Raw genomic sequence first — 19922 nt, forward strand, 5'->3', positions numbered from 1 at the left:
TTGTTTCTAATCATTATTTATAATAAGAATAAATAGAAATAAAAAAAGTTGATGTTGAGCAGCAAAAAGAAATCATACAAATAAAACAATATATTACGGTCTTTTGTATTTATAAATTCTTGTTCCTTTGCTTTAAAAACTTTCCTACACACAACCTTTTGTTGTATACTAAATTACATATAATTTATGGAAACACTGTAAATTTGGCTTTTTTACGTTATCTTTTCAAGTAAAGATACATTATTTATAACATTGTTTTTAAAAATGTACAATTTATTTATTTATGAGTTAAATTTCTTTTTATCAATTAAAAACTGGTTCAGCTGAGTGGGAATATTGCACAACTCCTTGATGCATCTTTTGACACCTTCCCCTGGTCTATCTTCATCAACTGCTCTTCTTCTCTCAAATGAGATGAGTTTAGTGTCTTTCGGTATGTGAGAGCTTGCATGTGTGCTTCTACTTCGTCCGAGATTTTAACACATACAATAAATATATTCCTTAACATAATGCTTAAATATTATAAAATGTATCTGCTTTATAATTATTAAAAGTTTGCACCAGCCGGGAGTCGAACCCGGGCCGCCGCCTTGGAAGGGCGGTGTTATACCACTTAACTACTGGAGCTTAAAAAACGGAAATTTAAATGTACTATTACCATTTTAAAGAACGTTAAATAAAAAAAAATAATGGGGCTATAGCCGTATAATACAAAATAAAATATAGTGCATATTTGTTTGATAAATCCCTTTATTTTCCAAATAACTTACTGTAAATACAACTCAAAATATAAAATTTAAAATATAAAATATCAAATATAAAATATAAAATATAAAATATAAAATATAAAATATAAAATATAAAATATAAAATATAAAATATAAAATATAAAATATAAAATATAAAGCATCAAGATACGTGATGCTTTATACGTTTTACAGAAGAAGATCAGTTGGTGAAGGTGTCAAAATATTCATTAAGGGTTGATTCTATATTAATAATGGCTGTATACATCTTAGCAGATAGAATTCTTAATTGAAGAAACTTGGACCAAAATAAAAAAAATGTGTTTTTATGTGTTTTTAAAATCACCAAGAATGTGGCTATAGTTAATATTTTTACAAACATGTCGTTTTAACCAAAATAAGTCATGAAATGTTTTTCACATTTAGATAAATATAAAATATCTTTAAGTATATAATGAGCAGTTCTAATTTCTTTAGTAAAAAGATTAAAGCCATAACCTAGAGACCACATTTTAAATTGGTGATTCTTTATAAGTAGCGTTAAATGACGTGTTACATTTCATAGGTCTACAAATTAGCATAATAAATATAAACTAAGGGCAAAAGACTTCGACTATTATGAGATTGCTTTTTCATTTATAATTTAGAAAATTTAACATTGCTGCAATATAATGGATGTATTCGATGAATTAGTTTAACATCCATCTACAGTTAAAATAAAAAAATATATTCACAAATATTCATGGTTTTTTCCTATATATTATTAACCCGCATTTATTGTATGTTTGAATTGAATCACCGTGATATTATATTATAAATTATCCGCATATTTGTTTCTTTAGCACATTGTTTAAAGTCGGATGATAATCAATCAGAACAAAATATTTTTTATTTATGATTTTCATCTTATTCTTTTACATTTTATAAATTTAAATCATTCAACGGTTTCTACTAATCTTGTGATGATTAATTTAAACAATCAATACCAATATATACGAAAAACAACGAGTTTTAAATGTTATTTAATCAAAAATACAGGTAATGTACCGCTTCAATTATGTATAAAAAAAATATACCCGGATAATAATTTAAGTTTACGATGTTTACAAGATAGATTCTTTATAAATAATAACTTTGTTGGTAAGAAAAAATTTTTTGATAAAATGAAACTTATACTTAGTTTATTTAAGAGCAATAATTTACCTAATTATAATTTGTCTTTGCACATTAGATCGACACTTACATCGTATTTCATATTATCCTTGCAAAATCCCTTAAGGGTCATCTCATTGAAAAACTTTCCCTCTACACTCTCAAATTTTTTATCCGGTTCTGACCCATCATTGCATTTATCATAATTTATTTTCTTTAATTCGGTGATAATATGTTCGGTGATTCGTTTTCTGTCGCCATAAACCTTTGTAACATAATTATATTGTTTAGATGACATTCCAAGATCTTTATTATCTTCACCTTTTTCATCTTTGCTCACATCTTCAAAATTAAAGAAGACCATATCGATTCTAATTGAATCATTTTCTTCCCTACTGGAATTAACTATATTTAACGTGACTAGACTTTGAAAAAATGGTATGTAATCTTTCACCACTTCTTTAACTGGATCGTCGTCAACTTCTGAATCTTCATATGCCGAATATAGTGACCACATCAAAGGAAGAATTATCATATGTGCTCAGTAGAAATCATTTTTTAAATACCTTGACTGTTTTGATTCTGATTTTAACTTGTATTATATACGATGATCATTTTATTGTAATAATTTATCTAAAACAATCATTTTTACAATTTTTAAAATTTATCTAATCTTATTTCCTTCCACATATTCTAGATATGGATATGAATCTATCAAAAATTTTCTGATTTATGTCATGTATAACTGTACACCTCGCACTGGAGACATTTTTATGGTACAAACAGGACGTGACATTAATCATTTTTTGAGAATGATGGGATTGATGAAACACATCTCTCTTGAAATGAAACAAAACTTACAATCATATTAAATGTCAAAGTTGTGCTTGAGTTAGACAAAAGGGTTCGAAAGTATATAACACAAAAAACCACTTATAAAACTATGTTTATTCATAGAAATTTTTACAGATAATGCATTCAAGGATACAGTTTTGTCAATAAACACCTTTTGTTAAAAATATTATTGTTATATATGAAAAATAAAATGATTTATGTTCATGCAATTTCATAATAAAGTAAACGAAATCCGAAAAAATTACAACTTAAGTTTTTATAATGTGTTTTTATTGATTTTATTAGATAGTGAGAGTTATGATCATGGATTTTATACATGATAAATGGTGTTAAGAAATCTTTTAAAAAACAAATTCCGTGATTTGCCGCACTTTTCGATGATATTTATATTTTTCAGACAGTAATTTCATAAAAAATCAATATTTACTACGTTCTTTTTATACTCTAATATTATAATTCTGCATTTCTAACGAATTTTTGCATTAAACACAAAACAATCATGTTATTATTACCACCTTTAGAATAATTAACTCAAAATACATAAAAAAACGAAAAACTATGGATAGAATAATTTTTGGCTAAATAAATGGAATAAAATATGATCGAGTTTGTAATAATCAGTTAACTAATGCTGCATAAAAATTAAGGGAATTTAAAAAGCTGCTATAAGTAATATGTTGGCAATAATCAATGAAATCACAATAAAAAATGCATATCTATTTCTATAAAATCTTTATAATAAATTTGAGCATTAAAAATATAACTTTCATAGGGCTAGTGTGGCAATAAAAAGTATTGTAAACAGGAATTTAGTGATTTATTAGGATTTTTGCTTGACTCATTCCTATAAAAAAAAATTTATATTTAAAAAATTTAAACAATATATACCCGCGTTTCTCGGAAAGAACATAAATTACAGTTAAAAACATTTTTGAAATATAATTTGTTATCATAAATAAACCATCTTCAAAGCGAAGGGGTATTTTTTTGTTATTAACGCCAATTTATTGTATATCTTTCTATTCAAGCTCCAATAGAATAAACAAATGCCTATGAATATCAATAATTATATTATGAATCATTGTAGACTTAAGGATTAGAATCATTTAAAATAAAAGAAACAATAACTATTTATTATATTTCATGGGGATATGTGTAATTTCTTTTAATGACTCTATAGTCTAATTTTATTCAGGACATGGGCCTCAAAAATAATAGTGTTTTTAAGATAAATAAATAAGATTGAAATCGTATAATTAGCTCTAGGCTCCAAAAATGGTGTAAACTGTTGATAAAAGAAATCATATACATATTTTCACGATAAGAAAAATATTTGGAAATTACACATTTTATCTTGATAAATGCCGATAAGTCAGCTTCTATGGTAGAAAATTTAAAAATAAACTCTAAAAATAAAGCTTAAGCTATTTTGTTATTTCATAAATTTTATTTCCTATTAATCATTGTAGTGACACTAGATACGTATACCCTTGTTTATTGCTTCTTATATATTATCACATACAACTCAGCTATCTATTTTATGTTAGATATTGCTTAGTTTTTGATATAGAAAGATGATAAGCCTTGCTTATAGTCTTTTAATTTTTCTACAAGACCGATTTTATGTGGAATTTTGAAACCTAGCAGTCTAAAGTATATAATGAAAATGTAAAACACCCAAATACGAAATTCAACGATATTTTGGGGTAAATGAAATAATATTTATTGGTCTTTTAGTCCAAATATAATTAATATCAATACTCTGCGCAATAAGATCCTGCCATATGAATCCAATTTTTTGCGAAATAATTAATCTTTAAACGCTTATTTTACTACAATAATAGTTACAGATATCTAAAAATATTATTAATGTAAATTTAATATATTTTTTCATGGTTTATAAAGAAATTATCTTTCAGCAGCTACATTTTATTCATTTAAAACATAAATATTCATCTATAATTTACAATTCGAATAAAATCTTCTATTGAGACCTTTGATATATATTTATACAATTTTCAAAGTGAATGATGTTATTACTGATGTTCTCTTATATCAATTTGTGCTCTTAATTTACAAAATTTATAGTATTTTTACTATTTCCCACTTATTATTAAGCCATGCAACCAATCTTTTAACATATTTATGACAGCCATTATTATTTTTATTTCCAGAGGTAGTATGAATCCTTTGATATTTGTACCCTTGAACTTATTGTGCAGGCTATCTTTTATGTTTTACTTGTAAAAATAAGCTTTTAAGTATTCATTTTTTAAATTTTTTCCCTTAAAATTATGCTTATTATAATGAAGAATTAAATTAAATAAAGGCGATTAATAATTTTCAATACATTCACCTTTACTTTTTCTTAATATTTATTTAATTATACATCAATATAAAAAAAACGAATAATGCCTCATTATATTATTGCCATGTAATTAAAAAAACATATTACTAAAATAAAACCATTATCATATTCCACGGTTGTCGATAAAATATATACGCCATTGGACAAAATAATCTTTACAAGACCATTGATGGTAAATATACCATCGCTATATCATATGTATAAAATATAAGCCTTTTGCGAAGTAGATGTATTTTTAACCCCATAAAAATGTATTTTACAATAGTAGCGATTTATATTTATTGCATTTTTTTCTTTAATTTTACGATCGCAACAAATAAACTAGACTTATAAAATATCAAGTAAAAAAACTGTAATTCTGGTATCTGATAATGAAGCCTGATATTTCCCTTAAATGCCTGAAAATCCGAGGTTAAGTGTATAAAAGATATAATAGAATCAGAATAAATATCAAAAGATCAAATTTTTTGATTTTAAAAAAAATCATAAAGGTAAATCTGAACTAAAGCTATTTTAAAAGGCAATTTTGTATGTTTAGGGGGTTATTAAACATAATCTAATTTGACAGAATTTAAAGATTTCAAAAAACCATCATTATCCGTTCGATATGAATAAGAATTATAATAACTTTATTGAACCGTATAAATTAGATTTAAAATATAACAGTATTAATATTGATTCTTTTATAAATATTGTGGTTTTACTTATTATATATGAAAGTTCAAATTCAGCCTATATGGTAATTTTTAACATTAAGTTTTATTGTGTGCATCAAATTATTTTTTGCAGTATAAAAATCAATATAAAATAAATTATTACTGAACCATAAAAACAAGAATAATAATATATTTAATTCTTAGAATGACTTGTTGTGTTCAATAAATATCATAAGTAGTTATTAAGGGGTTGAGGATGTGAACTGAAGCAGAAAAAATTTCGAATACAATAAGATTGAGCGAACAGCTGAATATAAAAGTCTTGAAAGTATAATTTAAATAAAGGAAAGTTTGAAAGATAATTTAATCTAAACACTGATTTTCCCAAATATGGCATATAAGGAAACCGAAAGTTTTACTTGCACAAATACAATGGTGTAAAATCAAATTAAACCAAAAAAAGATGTATATTCTGGTGTGCTTAGACTTATATATAATTGGCTATACAACATTTCACAGTTTTCAAACTAATTATTTCATAATATAAAATTTAATGACCAAATTTAGAAAAATTGGTCATTGAAACCTATGAATATAAGAATACAGTTTCTATTTTTGAATTAAATATACAACAACTTTCCACGAATAACATCTAAATAATATCAAAAACACTATTCATTACCGAAACCTTGGGATTGAGAAGAACCCTTGAATTAATAGGTCTCGAAAGAAGGAGGGGTATTGAAGAAGACTTAGGAGAGGAGAAAATAGCTGAAAGTATAAATACGCTATGCGTACAGAGAATCAAGCAAGCTGCGCCTGAGAAAAAAAACTAAAATTATGACTATAAATTTAACCCATAAATAAAAAATACGTTCATTACCGAAAACAATAATTATTTAAACAGCAAAAAAAATCTTATTATCTTGATTTTACCAAAATTACAATTAATATATTTTCAAAAGCAAACAAAATAAATTAACATATTTTTCTGAAAGAAAAATTTTTATATTAATTCTTACTTCACAAATATTCATTTTTAGATATTAATTATTACAGTAATAATAATTCCACAAAGTTTTTTTTTGTAGATTCAGGCTGAAAAAGGTTGTTTGTCTTAAAAAAAATATTTTTTTAGTGAAGATTGTATCTGAATTACTCTAATTGATTTTTCTAAATTGTCACAATATCATAATCAATGATTTTCGAAAGAGTTTTATTCCTTTGAAACAAATTTTTTTTTCTGAAGATTTTTTATAAATTACTTTGTCCTATGATAATTCTAAATGGTCATAATTTCATGATCAATGTTTTCAAAAAATTTATATTCTTTTAAAATAAATATTTTTTTTCTGAAGATTCTATCAAAATTATTCTATTATATGTTTTCCCTAAATGATCACAATTACATAAACCAATATCTTTAAGAAATCGGTTTTGCTCTGATCACACACCGATGCGCTTCGATAACTGGGATTGCATAACCGATTTTAATTACAATAAATATATCTGTGTCTAATTTTAAAATTAAAAAGAGTTACAGGCAATAATTTTACATTAGCTGATAACAATTCGATTGAATATGGAAAAGTAAAATATTAACAAACAGTAGTTTCGCATGATAATATAATATATTATTAACATTATATATAGTTTTACACGAGGAAAGATTTCAACGGCTAAAATATTTTATAATTCAAATAGAAATATATATATTCGAGATCGCAATCTATAAATATTTTAAATATAAATTTCAAAAATAAATTAGTTTAGATCGAATCGCTTATTATTTAAAATCTAAAGCCGCAATGATGATTGATTATTATTTTGACATTAAATACAGATTCAATATATTAATTGATATTTTGAAATAGCAGACCATGATTGTGTTATGTCTTATTTTTGAAATATACGGTATATTTGAATTACTTATATAGTATCAAGCAATTAATTAATTTTAGGTTTTTTTCATTATGCATGAAGAAACATAAAGAAAGTCGAATTTCATCCGAAATTATTCTTTGAGAATTCATGGCGTATTATAATATTTGAATGAGAATTTTAAGAAGAAAAACTATGATCATATATAAAGCTAATATAAGCCTCAAGTTACGATTTGATCCATGTATTTTTAATTTAAATTCTCCAGATGATTGTGATGATCAAAATATTTTAATCGATAAATTAAGGTTAAATTAATTTATTCCAATTCATATTTTCTTTTGAATTACTGTAATCCGCATAATAATCCTCAAAATTTCTAGATTATAGGGCTATGAGATATTATTATTACCATATCAATAATTTATAAATTTAATATAAGTCACAAACTATCAAGATCATTTTTAAACATCATACGCAAAATAATCTTAAATTAGATTTAGACATGTATTAATGTCGGGATGATAATCCTTATCTATTTTAGATCATAGACCTATGAGATATTATTATTAAAATATCAATAATTTGAAAGTTTGTGAAAATTTAATACAAGGCTCAAACTTATCAAATCATTTTTCAAACATAGCGCTCAAAATGATTGTAAACCAAAATTTGGAATGTTTTACGACTTACCAATTAAAGCACATATAATTTATTTCCAAGGTATCCTATTTGTATAATATCTCAAGCAATATTTTTAAAGTAATTTTTGACGTAAGTTTTCATAAGTAATATACCTTTAAATTTTATTAAAATTCTTAAACGGGTATTTTATTAATAAATTTAATTTAATCGACTGAAACAGCAAGGTATTACTTTTCAAACCTACAAAAATACTTTCTGAACAGGTCCATCAATATATTAACAGATACTTGGCTCATTTCTAAGACACAAAAGAATTTCAAAAACAACGTTTCGTTTTAGTTTCATCCGCTCTATAAAATACCCCCCATTATTGAGATTTAAAGAGAGATAACATCAAGATATATAAATATAAAAAACGAAAATCAGAGACAGGCTTATCAAAAAAGATATTATCATAATTTATAGGACATTTATTAAATAAGGAGAAGATAGGAAAAGGAGAAGAAACAATATAAATAGTATATTTTTACAAAAAAAGAAATTAAACAAAGCTAAAAGGAATTATTAGGAATGGGATTACTAAAAACAAACGATGTTTTGGAGTGGGAAGATATTCAGAAGATCCGTTCTGAATTAAAAAAGCGCGGAGTTTTACAGTTTGCTAGGGTTTATAGGGACAGGCAGGTGTATACCGTTGATTATTTGTGGGGAGACGAGATGGAGCTTATGGTTCTTTCGGATCAAGATGTGTTGTGTCCTCACCATAGCACAAACGGGTTCTTTGATCACACACAAAACAAAAAAGTTGTAGTTGCAAACAAGAATAATGTATCAGATTCGGGGTGTAAATGTAGGCAGACTACGCCACGCCTTCTTCTTTGTAGTGAGAAGGTTCTTGAAAACTTTCCAGGAACTGCAAGAACTGTTCTTACCCCGGAATTTGCTGGGTATATGTTAGAGACAACACCTGGACATCCCCATTCATCTTTTGTTGAGGATATGTTGAATGTTGAAAAGTGTATGTCTCGAAGGTTAACAGAAATTGAGAATAGTGTAAAGAATTATGGTGGATATATTGGAATGATCACTTGTTTTATGAAGATTGGGAAGTATGATAGTTTTTATGACGGTAATTTACGTTTAGCAGATAATATTTTTGAGATAAATAATGAAAATACCATTCAACAAGAAAATAATGAAACAAGTGGAACTATTATTCAGCAAGAAATTAACAAGGAAGTAAAAGATTCAATGATTGAAGTTATGGATGATAATTATAAAAAGAAAATAAAAACAACGGCCAACGATATTCTCGAGATAAAAATGAGAGGCCGAAATCTAAGGAACGAGATAACACAAAGCAAAATATTTCCCGATAATGCAATAACAGAACACAAAAGATTCTATTCCTTTGTACGGAACATTATTAACAGGCGTGGAAGAAAAGTCGAAGGTTATATTAAAGCCATGGACACAAAAGACCTATTCAAGTGTACAGAAGTAGATAGTATAAATCAGTCTAAAAGGGTTGAGGGTGCAAGTGTTGACATGAACCATCATGTTCTGATTGATTCTATGGGACAGGGAATGGGATGCACATGTCTTCAAGTTACATTACAACCACCAACATTGGAAGAAGCACGGTATACATATGATATGCTAGGTTCACTGTGTCCTTTATTGCTAAGAATGACCAGAGCAACACCATTTTGTCAAGGCAAGATGTTAAATACTGAAACTCGATGGGACATGCTGTCTTTCAGTGTTGATTGTCGAAGTGATGAAGAAAGGGGAAGCAAATTCTGTGTGAGTGGGGAATATAATGAATGGGATAAATCAATACTTAATGTTAAAGAAAAGATGGATTTTAAGGCTGTCAATTATTTAGATGCTGAAGGATATGTTGATATGCAAAAATATGGATCGATGATCAATGAAATGAAAAATGGACCCATCCCAAAGTCAAGATTCAGTTCAATTGACTTGTACATATCGGATGACCCACGAAACATGGACATGTATAATGACGTAGTTGTACCGCTTCATAAAGACACATACTCACTTCTTCTAAGCAGCAGCGTTGATGAGAAAATGGCAAGACATGTAGCATCTTTGTTTGTTAGGGACCCTGTACTGGTTTATAAAAATGAAGACTACCACAAGATACTTAATGGTTGTGAAAATGAAGTATATGATAACAACGATATAATTTATGATGTTAGAGAGTGTATGATAAAAAATACTAATGAAGCATCTAATAGTGATGATGAAATATCAATACACGAAGTAGCTGTTAATGATATGGTAGTGGCAAATGAATTGATCCCAAATGGTATGGCTTCTAGAAACGAATTGATTGGTGGGGATAATAATGTTGTCATTGGTGATGAATATGGTTCAATGGATGTTGGTCCTTCCCCATTCGTTGATGATCTAAAGAAAGAGGCTTTGATTGGAGATATAGTCAAGGAAAGTATTTTAGTGGGCTCTAATCTGGAATCTGGTATAAAAGAAACACAGCAAAATAATATAAATCTGAAGAAAAAAAATAAGAGTATTAAAAATAAAGGTAGAGGCGACATATCCTCTAATTCAGCTAAGAAAGTTATTGTTGAGGATAAAAATAAAGCAAATACTGTCTATGTTACAGAAGATTTCGAAAATCTTCAATCAAGTAATTGGAGATCAATGAGATTCAAATTGCCAATGACCGACCCAAAGGCTGGCAATAATGGTTGGAAGGTTGAAGTACGCCCAATGGAACTTCAACCAACCGCATTCGAAAACGCTGCATGGTCTATTTTCACTGTTATATTGGCAAAAGCCATCCTCAAATACAAAGTCAACTTATACATTCCAATAAGCATGGTAGATGAAAATTTTAGAAGATCAAATCTATGCCTCAACACAGTTAATGAATACAAGAGTTCAAAAAAAAGCAACGGATTTAAAATACCCAAAGACAAAGCCATATTTTTTTACCGTGAAAATATTTATGATTCTGGAGTACCAAAAGTAAAAATTGGTACATTAGAACAAATAATGGTGGGGTATGAAGGATACGAAGGGTTGATATCACTCGTGAGAAAATATATTAAGGAAGAAATCGAAAGTACAACTGATAACACGAAGGGTAGCACAAATCAAACCGAGACTAAAATAGGGGCATATATAGATTTTGTTGAGGATAGAGTAAAGGGGAAATATATGGTTATGGGGGATTGGATGAGATATTTCATAATAAATCGGGAAAATTCAATTGAAAGAGACGGTGCAATTAAAGAAGAGTATATTGATGCTATGATAAAGGCGATAAAAAACATCACTGCTCAAAACAATATTGAATACCTGAAAAACACCCAAACCCTATAAATAAATTAAGGTTAAAAATTTTGTTTAGAGGTTTAAAGATTCACACCTTTCTTTATTAATAAAAATAGAAACGTAGTTAAGTTATATTAGTAATAAAAGACGAAAAACATTTAATTAAAATGGTTCATTATATTTAAGAATCTAATTAAAAATGGTAAAAAAACAAAACAAAGTTGGTTAATTAATAAAAGACAACAACACTTAAAAAAAAGGTTTATTATATTTAAGAATCGAATTACAAGTGGTAAAAAACAAAACAAAGTTGGTTAATTAATAAAAGACGAAAAAAATTCAATTAAAATGGTTCATTATATTTAAGAATCTAATTAAAAATGGTAAAAAACAAAACAAAGTTAGTTAATCAATAAAAGACGAAAAACATTTCACTAAAATGGTTGTTATATTAAGAATATAGTTGAAGGGGTAAAAAACAAAACAAAGCTCTAAATTGATTAAAGTATGAAAAAGAAAATTAACCTAAGATATTTCATCAGTTTAGACTTACATTAATTACAAGTGGTAAAAAACAAAACAAAGTTGGTTAATACTTAAAAGACGAAAAACATTTAAATAAAATGGTTGTTATATATAAGAATCTAGTTGAAGGGGTAAAAAAACAAAAGAGATTAATTATATATGCATAATAGATATAAAATAGAATAGGTAAAATTATATGTATGGCTCGCTTTTCTTTAAAGAAAGGTGGTAGAAAAACAAACACAATTAATTATTAAAAAATATAAAATAAATCCAAGGGTTTAAAACTTGACTTTATTTATAAAAAGCGGCAAAAAAACAAAATATGTTGATTAAAAGAAGTAAAAATAAATATTAGGGTGACTATATGGAATGTATCTTTATTTATTTATAACCGGACTTTAAAACAAATATTTAGGTAAATTGATTGTTCATATATGATTTGTGGGATTTTGTTGTTAATCTACGCTGAATATTTTTGAAAAATCGATTAAAAAAATGATTTCCATGCATTTGAAAATAATATTTTTTTATATAGTAAATCGAATCCGAAAATGAATCAAGTGTGGCAATATTCATGTGCATAATATTAAGATTGCCTTAATATTATTATATAACCAAACAATCCGAATTGGAACAATAAAAAAAGGTTTTAGCTCAAAAACATACTTTATAAAATAGTATAGAACGTAATATAATTAACATAATTTTTTTTAGTTATATTTATAAAATTGACATCTATCTTCTATGATGAACATTAAATTTCGAATTTTAGATAAGGGAAAAGACTATGATTGATCTTACTTACACACTATATAAAATTGAATTTTTATAAGAATTTTCATCAATCTAACTAAAGAAATTCAATAAAATAATAATAATAATAATTCAAGTGTCTTACTATTGAGTTTATCTCTTAATGACTACAAAAGGATACATATAAATATAATACCATATTAATTATCGGTTATAATTGACTCTTTTTATAATAATTATTAGGGGGTGTGGCGCGGTTACTTTAGAGAGCTTTAAGAATCGTTCTGTGTTCCTACCTTAACACACCCCAGGATTCATATCAAAGTACTCAAAACGAGAAATAACTACATGAGAGTTAACTGTCGAAACAAAAGAGTAAAACGATAACAAGATTGAAAAACCGAGAATAGATTAAGTGGTTGCTGTTATAGACGCCGAAATGTGCCCGAACATTGAATGAAGCCTGCTCAGTTCAGCAAAGATATGGGTAAGGGTAGAGTGGTGGGGCTAGCAATATTAATTAGCGAGGAAAAGTAGATAGAATAATATCCACCTCCATATAGACAGCCTCCAGGTGTAACAGGTCTAACCTACGGAAAGTAGATATAATCTTGTCCCCCTCCATATCGACTACTGCCTGGTGTAACAGGCCTAAACCACAAAGATTAAATGTTACAGTAAATGTGATGGGCTGCTACAGATAAGCAAAATTCCAAAAAAAGAAGAAATATACGAGTAAAAAAATAAGTATATCCATCTCTGATTTAAATAATAATTATAGGTATATTAAAAATGAAATTGATTGTTTATGATTCTAATATGAACAATTTTATAATTTCATAAAAATATAAATGTATAAACTGACCCAGAAAATAGATGTAGTATAATCCAAATTTGGTTTTTTTTAATGTCTGTGTCGCCTTTAAAAATTAAATTTAATAAATTTGTGGACCTAATATTATTTTTTTATGGATTAATTTTGCTATATAATTTTATTTTTTTTCTTCAACCTTAAATTGATTGATTTCCCGCGAGCACATTATATCTATGCTCTTGGTCACATTTTCACCTCTTACATTTTCTTTAATACCTCTTCCCTTTTCAAGACCTATTATATCAGAGGTTTTTCCCAATACCATAGTTTGAATATTCCTCCTTTTACATCTTCTTCAATATCTATCCTATTTTCAAGATCTATTATATAAAAGGTTATTCTTAATCAGTTAGTTTGGAATTATACCTCTATTGCCTGTGACTTTTAATTAAAAATATTATTTAAACTTATGTATTTATATATGGGCTGATTTTTCTTTAACTTTTGATGCTTGCACCCACAAAACTTTAAATTGCTCTATATTACATAATTTCTGTATACTCTTTTCAAGCACATCATCCTTACAGTCTTCCAAAATACATTTTCTATGCATAAGACTTATACTCATAGTGCTTTCTTTTATAAATAAAATCAATTGTTTATAAATTAATATTAATCATAAGTAATTGTCAAACGCACATGAAAAATGTGGGGAACAGCAATATTTATTTCGAAGGTATTCTTGTATAAATTTAAAAAGTCAAATTATAATATATACACATGAATAGACACGCCATCTTATAATTAAACATTTAATTTATCTCTAAAAATAAAAGCGCCATTCATATTGCTTGAAAGACAAATATTATTAGGAAATGGTCATAAAATTTCAGTTAAAATTATCTAAAAATTAAAAATTTATTGATCTCAATTTTTTGCCGCTCAATAATGAAAACAACAAACAATTATCATTGCATGTAGCATATAATCCACAAAATCATCTATATATTTTTTTTATGACTCTGATTGGAAAAATATTTTATTGATTTCTATGTGAAGCTATTATTAAATTGGGATGTTATGAAGATATGTAAAAACTGAAATAATACGCCCGATTATATCCATATACCAAACTTCCAATAAAAAATGATATAATTTTTTAAAAAACTTGCATCGCCCTATCTGAAATAAAATCCTATATCTGCTTTAAAATTCAAAAAATGATTGGTTCTTAGAACTTGAAAAAAAATAAGACTCGATTTTGATATTTCTACTGCTGTTTATGATCCCTATTAATTGATAAAAAACGAGTTAAATCACCACCTGCAATATTTACTTATTCTTTTAAATTGTTTTCTACAAATATAAAAGATCTTTCGTATTCTACTACCAGTCACACACACTCTGGTCTCAATATAGGAAGATTAAAATTGTTGTGATATTTTCTTTAATAAATTCGCGTAAGGCTGAAGTCTATCAAGAATAAAAAATTAAAATATGTTTTATCAATATGAAATCAACAAATTTTTAGTCGAATTCTTATTTTTTTAGAGAACATATTGGCAATACAAATCCGTCTTAAATGCTAGAAGAATTTTAGCACCTTAAAATACATGTTTTTTTCTTTAGAAAATCAATGATTCATAAATTATGTGAAAATACAGCCGCTTTGGTTCTCTATTATATTTAATTAGACTTTCTTTTATAATCTAATCCCGAATTACCTTTTTATCATTCAAAAAACTAATAATTGCTCGGTTACATCACAAAAAAAAAGTTTATTTAAAAAGGTATCAAAAAATGAAAGCTTTGTTAATTTTTTGTTTGGTTTTACATATAATTACCGTCTGATTTAGTGATAAAAAAAAACATGAATAAAATATATATGGATTATACACATTAAAACAGTAAAAATATTAAAAAATCATCTCTTTTCATGCCTGAAATATTAATAACGATTCATTTTTATTTAAAGTTTTTGTAAGATATTGTTTGAATATTTAGAAGAGATTAATGGCTATTTTTAATCTAGTCTATTTTTTTTATGTCTTTTTTTACCTTATCAACTAATACATCATCGTCGAATTTGAATGAGGAATAACACATGTTCATTCTGAGCAACAATTTCAATATCCCTACCATATAATAGCGTATACTATAATTTTTGTGATTTAAAACAATCAATGTTTCAGATAAGTATGATATACATTTGTCACCTTTATTTCAAAGAGAAAATTTATATGACAGTGTATAAAGTAATGAAAATGTACCATGAGATCACCTATTTATTATTAGAAGATATTCAAAGATTACTGGTTGTTTGCATTTAAATTATTTTCTCGATAAAAATACATTTTATTGATATTTAAGCTATTGCATAAATAGTAAACTAGATTTATGTCCAAAATTCATAAATTGTATTAACATTTAGGCTCAAATTTCAATCTATAAAATAAAATAATATTTCAAATATTAAGAATTATTTCAAAATAGTGTGGTTTTTAAACAAAAAAAAAGCATATATTTTGCATTCAATAAAGACTATAATCACATAAGCAATATGGCATTATCAGAGTAATTTTTATGATATACGTGTTTAATAGCACCGAAACTGCTAATAATACAATCTTGTATAAAATACCAACAAGGTTAAAAAAATATTTCTGTTCATGTGAAATCATTTTCTTGAAATTATTGATATTTTGCTGGTGTAAAATTGACTTTGTAGCAAAGGTAAAATGCCGGCCAAAAGATAAAAAAATAGAATTTAGGAAGCAAAAATTTGAAAAGGATTTAATTTTTTATAGTAACGTATGTAATTTAAATTCATCACTATGACTACTTGCCAATTATTTAATTAATGACACAAAGATAAAAAAAAATAGTGGTCAAAGGGGGGGATATATTGGATAATTTCAAGCGATCTTTATTTTGCTTAAGTTTCAAAAAAACACCTTAAAATTATGAAAATTAAACCAATTCAAATCCCTTTAATGTATAATCTTAATCTAAGACATTATTTTTTTTCTTTCTTTTGTTTGAAGTTAGCTATTAAATATTTTTGCATTCTGATAATGAATTTTAACTTCCTCTTTATATTAAAAAGCGTCAAAAGATAATTATTTTTTTATACGTTCAAGTATTTTTTTTACACACTTTGAATGTTTTTCGTCACCCTAGATATACATAAATTTCAAAGATTTTTTATTATTTAACTATTTTAAATAAATGTATTTTATTATTATTTTCAGATATTTATTCTTCAATTTTTATATTTGTTCAAGCTAAGTCTAAATTACTCAATTGGAAAAATAAATTTACAGTTCTTTTAATCACATAAACATTAAGATTTGTCTTATGGTTTCTTAAAATCGAGACTTTTACTTAAGTGTCGTCTTATAATTTTTTCTGATTATTCTGCAGGTTGCTGTGTTTGTTAAATACTACCATGGTATTTTGGGACCCCGTCATTCATTAGCGCTTGAAATTATTCTTATCTTGTACTTATTCGTTTGCGAGTGTTTATTAGCCACGGAATCATACTTTCACTGTTTTTTATTTTCAAAATTCTATAAATTATCATTATTAGTCAAATTATAAATAAATGTTTTTCATATTTTTATTAGAGTAATTGAATTTTTCTTTTTATCGCAAATATAAATTTCTAATCAGTCATAGAGATGTTCTATTTTACAGAATTTTTATAATTCACATTTTCTCGACATTTTCGCATTCTAAATCGTATATAATATGGAAATCAAGCTTAATATCAGCTAAATTTTTATTTGGTATCAGCTTTAAAAATTATTTGACACTTGATTGACAGCCCAATTTTTCAAATGCTTATTTCTAAGAATCAACGTTTTCAAATAAATGATCTTCGTGGATTAAGAATATAATTTCGAAATTATTTTGCTTTGTTCTCATCAAAGTTTTAGTAATTTTTTTTACTTAAAAACCATAGTTGATTAAAATAGCACATATTTTTACTAGAAAAAACAAAGAAAATATTTGTTTCATATTTTGTAAGCTGATTAAAAGCAATGAATCTATTTTTTTAAAAGTAGTTTAAGTTTAAATATTGTGGGTATCCCTATCATTTATTTATTTTTACAAATTTAAATATATCACCTTTTTCATTACAACCTTTTTTTACTTTTACTTCTTTTTTTATAGTAATATTGAAAGTGTAACTATTAATTTCCCGCTAAAAATTACAAATTTTATTTTTAATTTTTTTGTATTTTAATATGTTCAAACGAAAACAGTAAAATTTCAAGCCTGAATATATGAAAATAAGCCACAAGATCTATTATTCAGAGAATTTAATTTAAAATGATAATCTAGTTCATTCTTTTGCTTGTTTATATATATTATTTTGGCTTAAAATATGTTTCAATATGATTATGTGGGATCATTGGTAATTTTTTTAGAATGCAATGCTACAATACAGCCAAAATTCATCAATAACAAATAAATAGAATTTTAAAACAATAAATAAACATATTTTACTGCATATAAACCTTTAATATTAATAATTAAAGTTGTAAAATTTTGTTTTTTTATATTTCAATATTTAATATAAAAAAATACCAAAAAAATAAACATTTTTTTATCTTAGTTCTAGTGGACTTATTTAGTGATAATTAACCAAAACTAGGCTAAAAATTCTGATTTATAATATATCAAGGCATCTTTATTGTGTATGCAAAAAATTAAATGAAAGATAATCTAAAAAAAACCACTTTTAATCAATAGATATATATTTTGATGTGTCCAGTCCATTTTTATGGTGATGTTCGCTTGAAAATAGTAATATATGGCACTACTAAACTGCTGAAACGGTCATCCATTTATGATTTATGGTTATAATGCATTTTAACGAAGTCTATTTCTCGTAAGGCAACTGTTTTTTATCTGCTTCTGTGAAAACACTGCAAGATTTTGTTGCATTAAATTGAATCGATTATGTGATATACGAAAATAGAAAAAAAATTGGTTTGTGCTACAATTTTTAAGATTTAGAATTTAAAATATTTTGAAATCAATCCCAGATATTTTTAGAATTTAAAAGTTTCTATTTTAAACACAAAATATGGGGCCCAATAAATCCAATGCAAAATCAAGGATATACATGGGATCAAGACCAAAATGATATAACAATAACTATTCCACTAAAACAAGGATCATCAACATCTGATATCAGTGTCGCACTAGAAAAACCCAATAGCGACACCAACATGTTTCTTAAAATCCACATCAAAGAGCCGAATCAAAATTCTCAAGATATGAAAGATGGAAGCTGCTCGAACGAAGAGGGAAATACCAATCAAAAAGTCGAAGAAATAATTGTGGATGCTGAAAAAGAAGTTCCAATACAGAAAAACGAACAACTGTTTTTTGAACTCAATAAAGAACTGAGAGGTAAAATAGAAAAAGATTTTTCATGGTATATTGATAATTCAGAATTGATAATTGAGATACAAAAAGATATTTTGGAATTTTGGGATTCTTTATTCAAAGATGATGAGGAAAAAATTGATGTGGAAGCTTTGGCAGCTTCAGAAATGTCAAATGGAATGGGTAATTTGGATTCCGAGACAAAGAGTATGATCGAAAAAATGATGTATGAGCAAAATATGAATCGAAATAATAATTAATAAATTAATCTTCTGATGAATATTTAGCTTAGCTTATCATAGGTTTTACATTTTTAATAGAGATGATGTTCATATTTTAGATATCACAAAATTATATGTCTAGCTTTTTATAGTTGTTCAAGCAAAAATTTAAATTGCTATATAGAACAAATTTGGCTGGTTTTTAATCCACCTTGTTAAGTTTATAATATTCAGATTCTATCTTATAATTTCAAGACTTATTGGTCCAAGTGTCTTCTACAAGACTATCGCCTGTGCGCATTATCCAGCCTCCGCTGTAATTCTTAACATTCTCGTATATTAGTTATGTATTTTTTATTGATAAATTAATATATATTTACTTTAGCAAGACACTTCAACACATTTCATTTAAGAGAAGAAGAGCAGTTGATGAAGATAGATCAGGGGAAGATTTCTATAAATGTATCAAGGTATTGTGTGATATTTCATATGGGATAACCACGTATAATTAGATATAATTGATAAAAAGGGGATGATTAATATGGGTGAAAACATAAAAATCAGAAGCAGAGCACTACA

The 19922-nt window shown here is 26.2% G+C and overlaps 1 non-coding gene across 1 annotated transcript; it reads right to left on the minus strand.

Moving 5' to 3' along the window:
• Nucleotides 1–556: 556 nt before the first annotated feature.
• Nucleotides 557–627, minus strand: TRNAG-UCC (transfer RNA glycine (anticodon UCC)). The gene has a single exon. It is a non-coding gene; the product is annotated as a tRNA-Gly (tRNA).
• Between the last annotated feature and the right edge of the window lie 19295 nt (nucleotides 628–19922).

This window comes from Rhyacophila brunnea, unplaced genomic scaffold, assembly GCF_057557595.1.
Source record: "Rhyacophila brunnea isolate RB1 unplaced genomic scaffold, BYU_Rbru_1.0 scaffold_117, whole genome shotgun sequence".
Classification (NCBI taxonomy): Eukaryota; Metazoa; Arthropoda; class Insecta; order Trichoptera; family Rhyacophilidae; genus Rhyacophila; species Rhyacophila brunnea.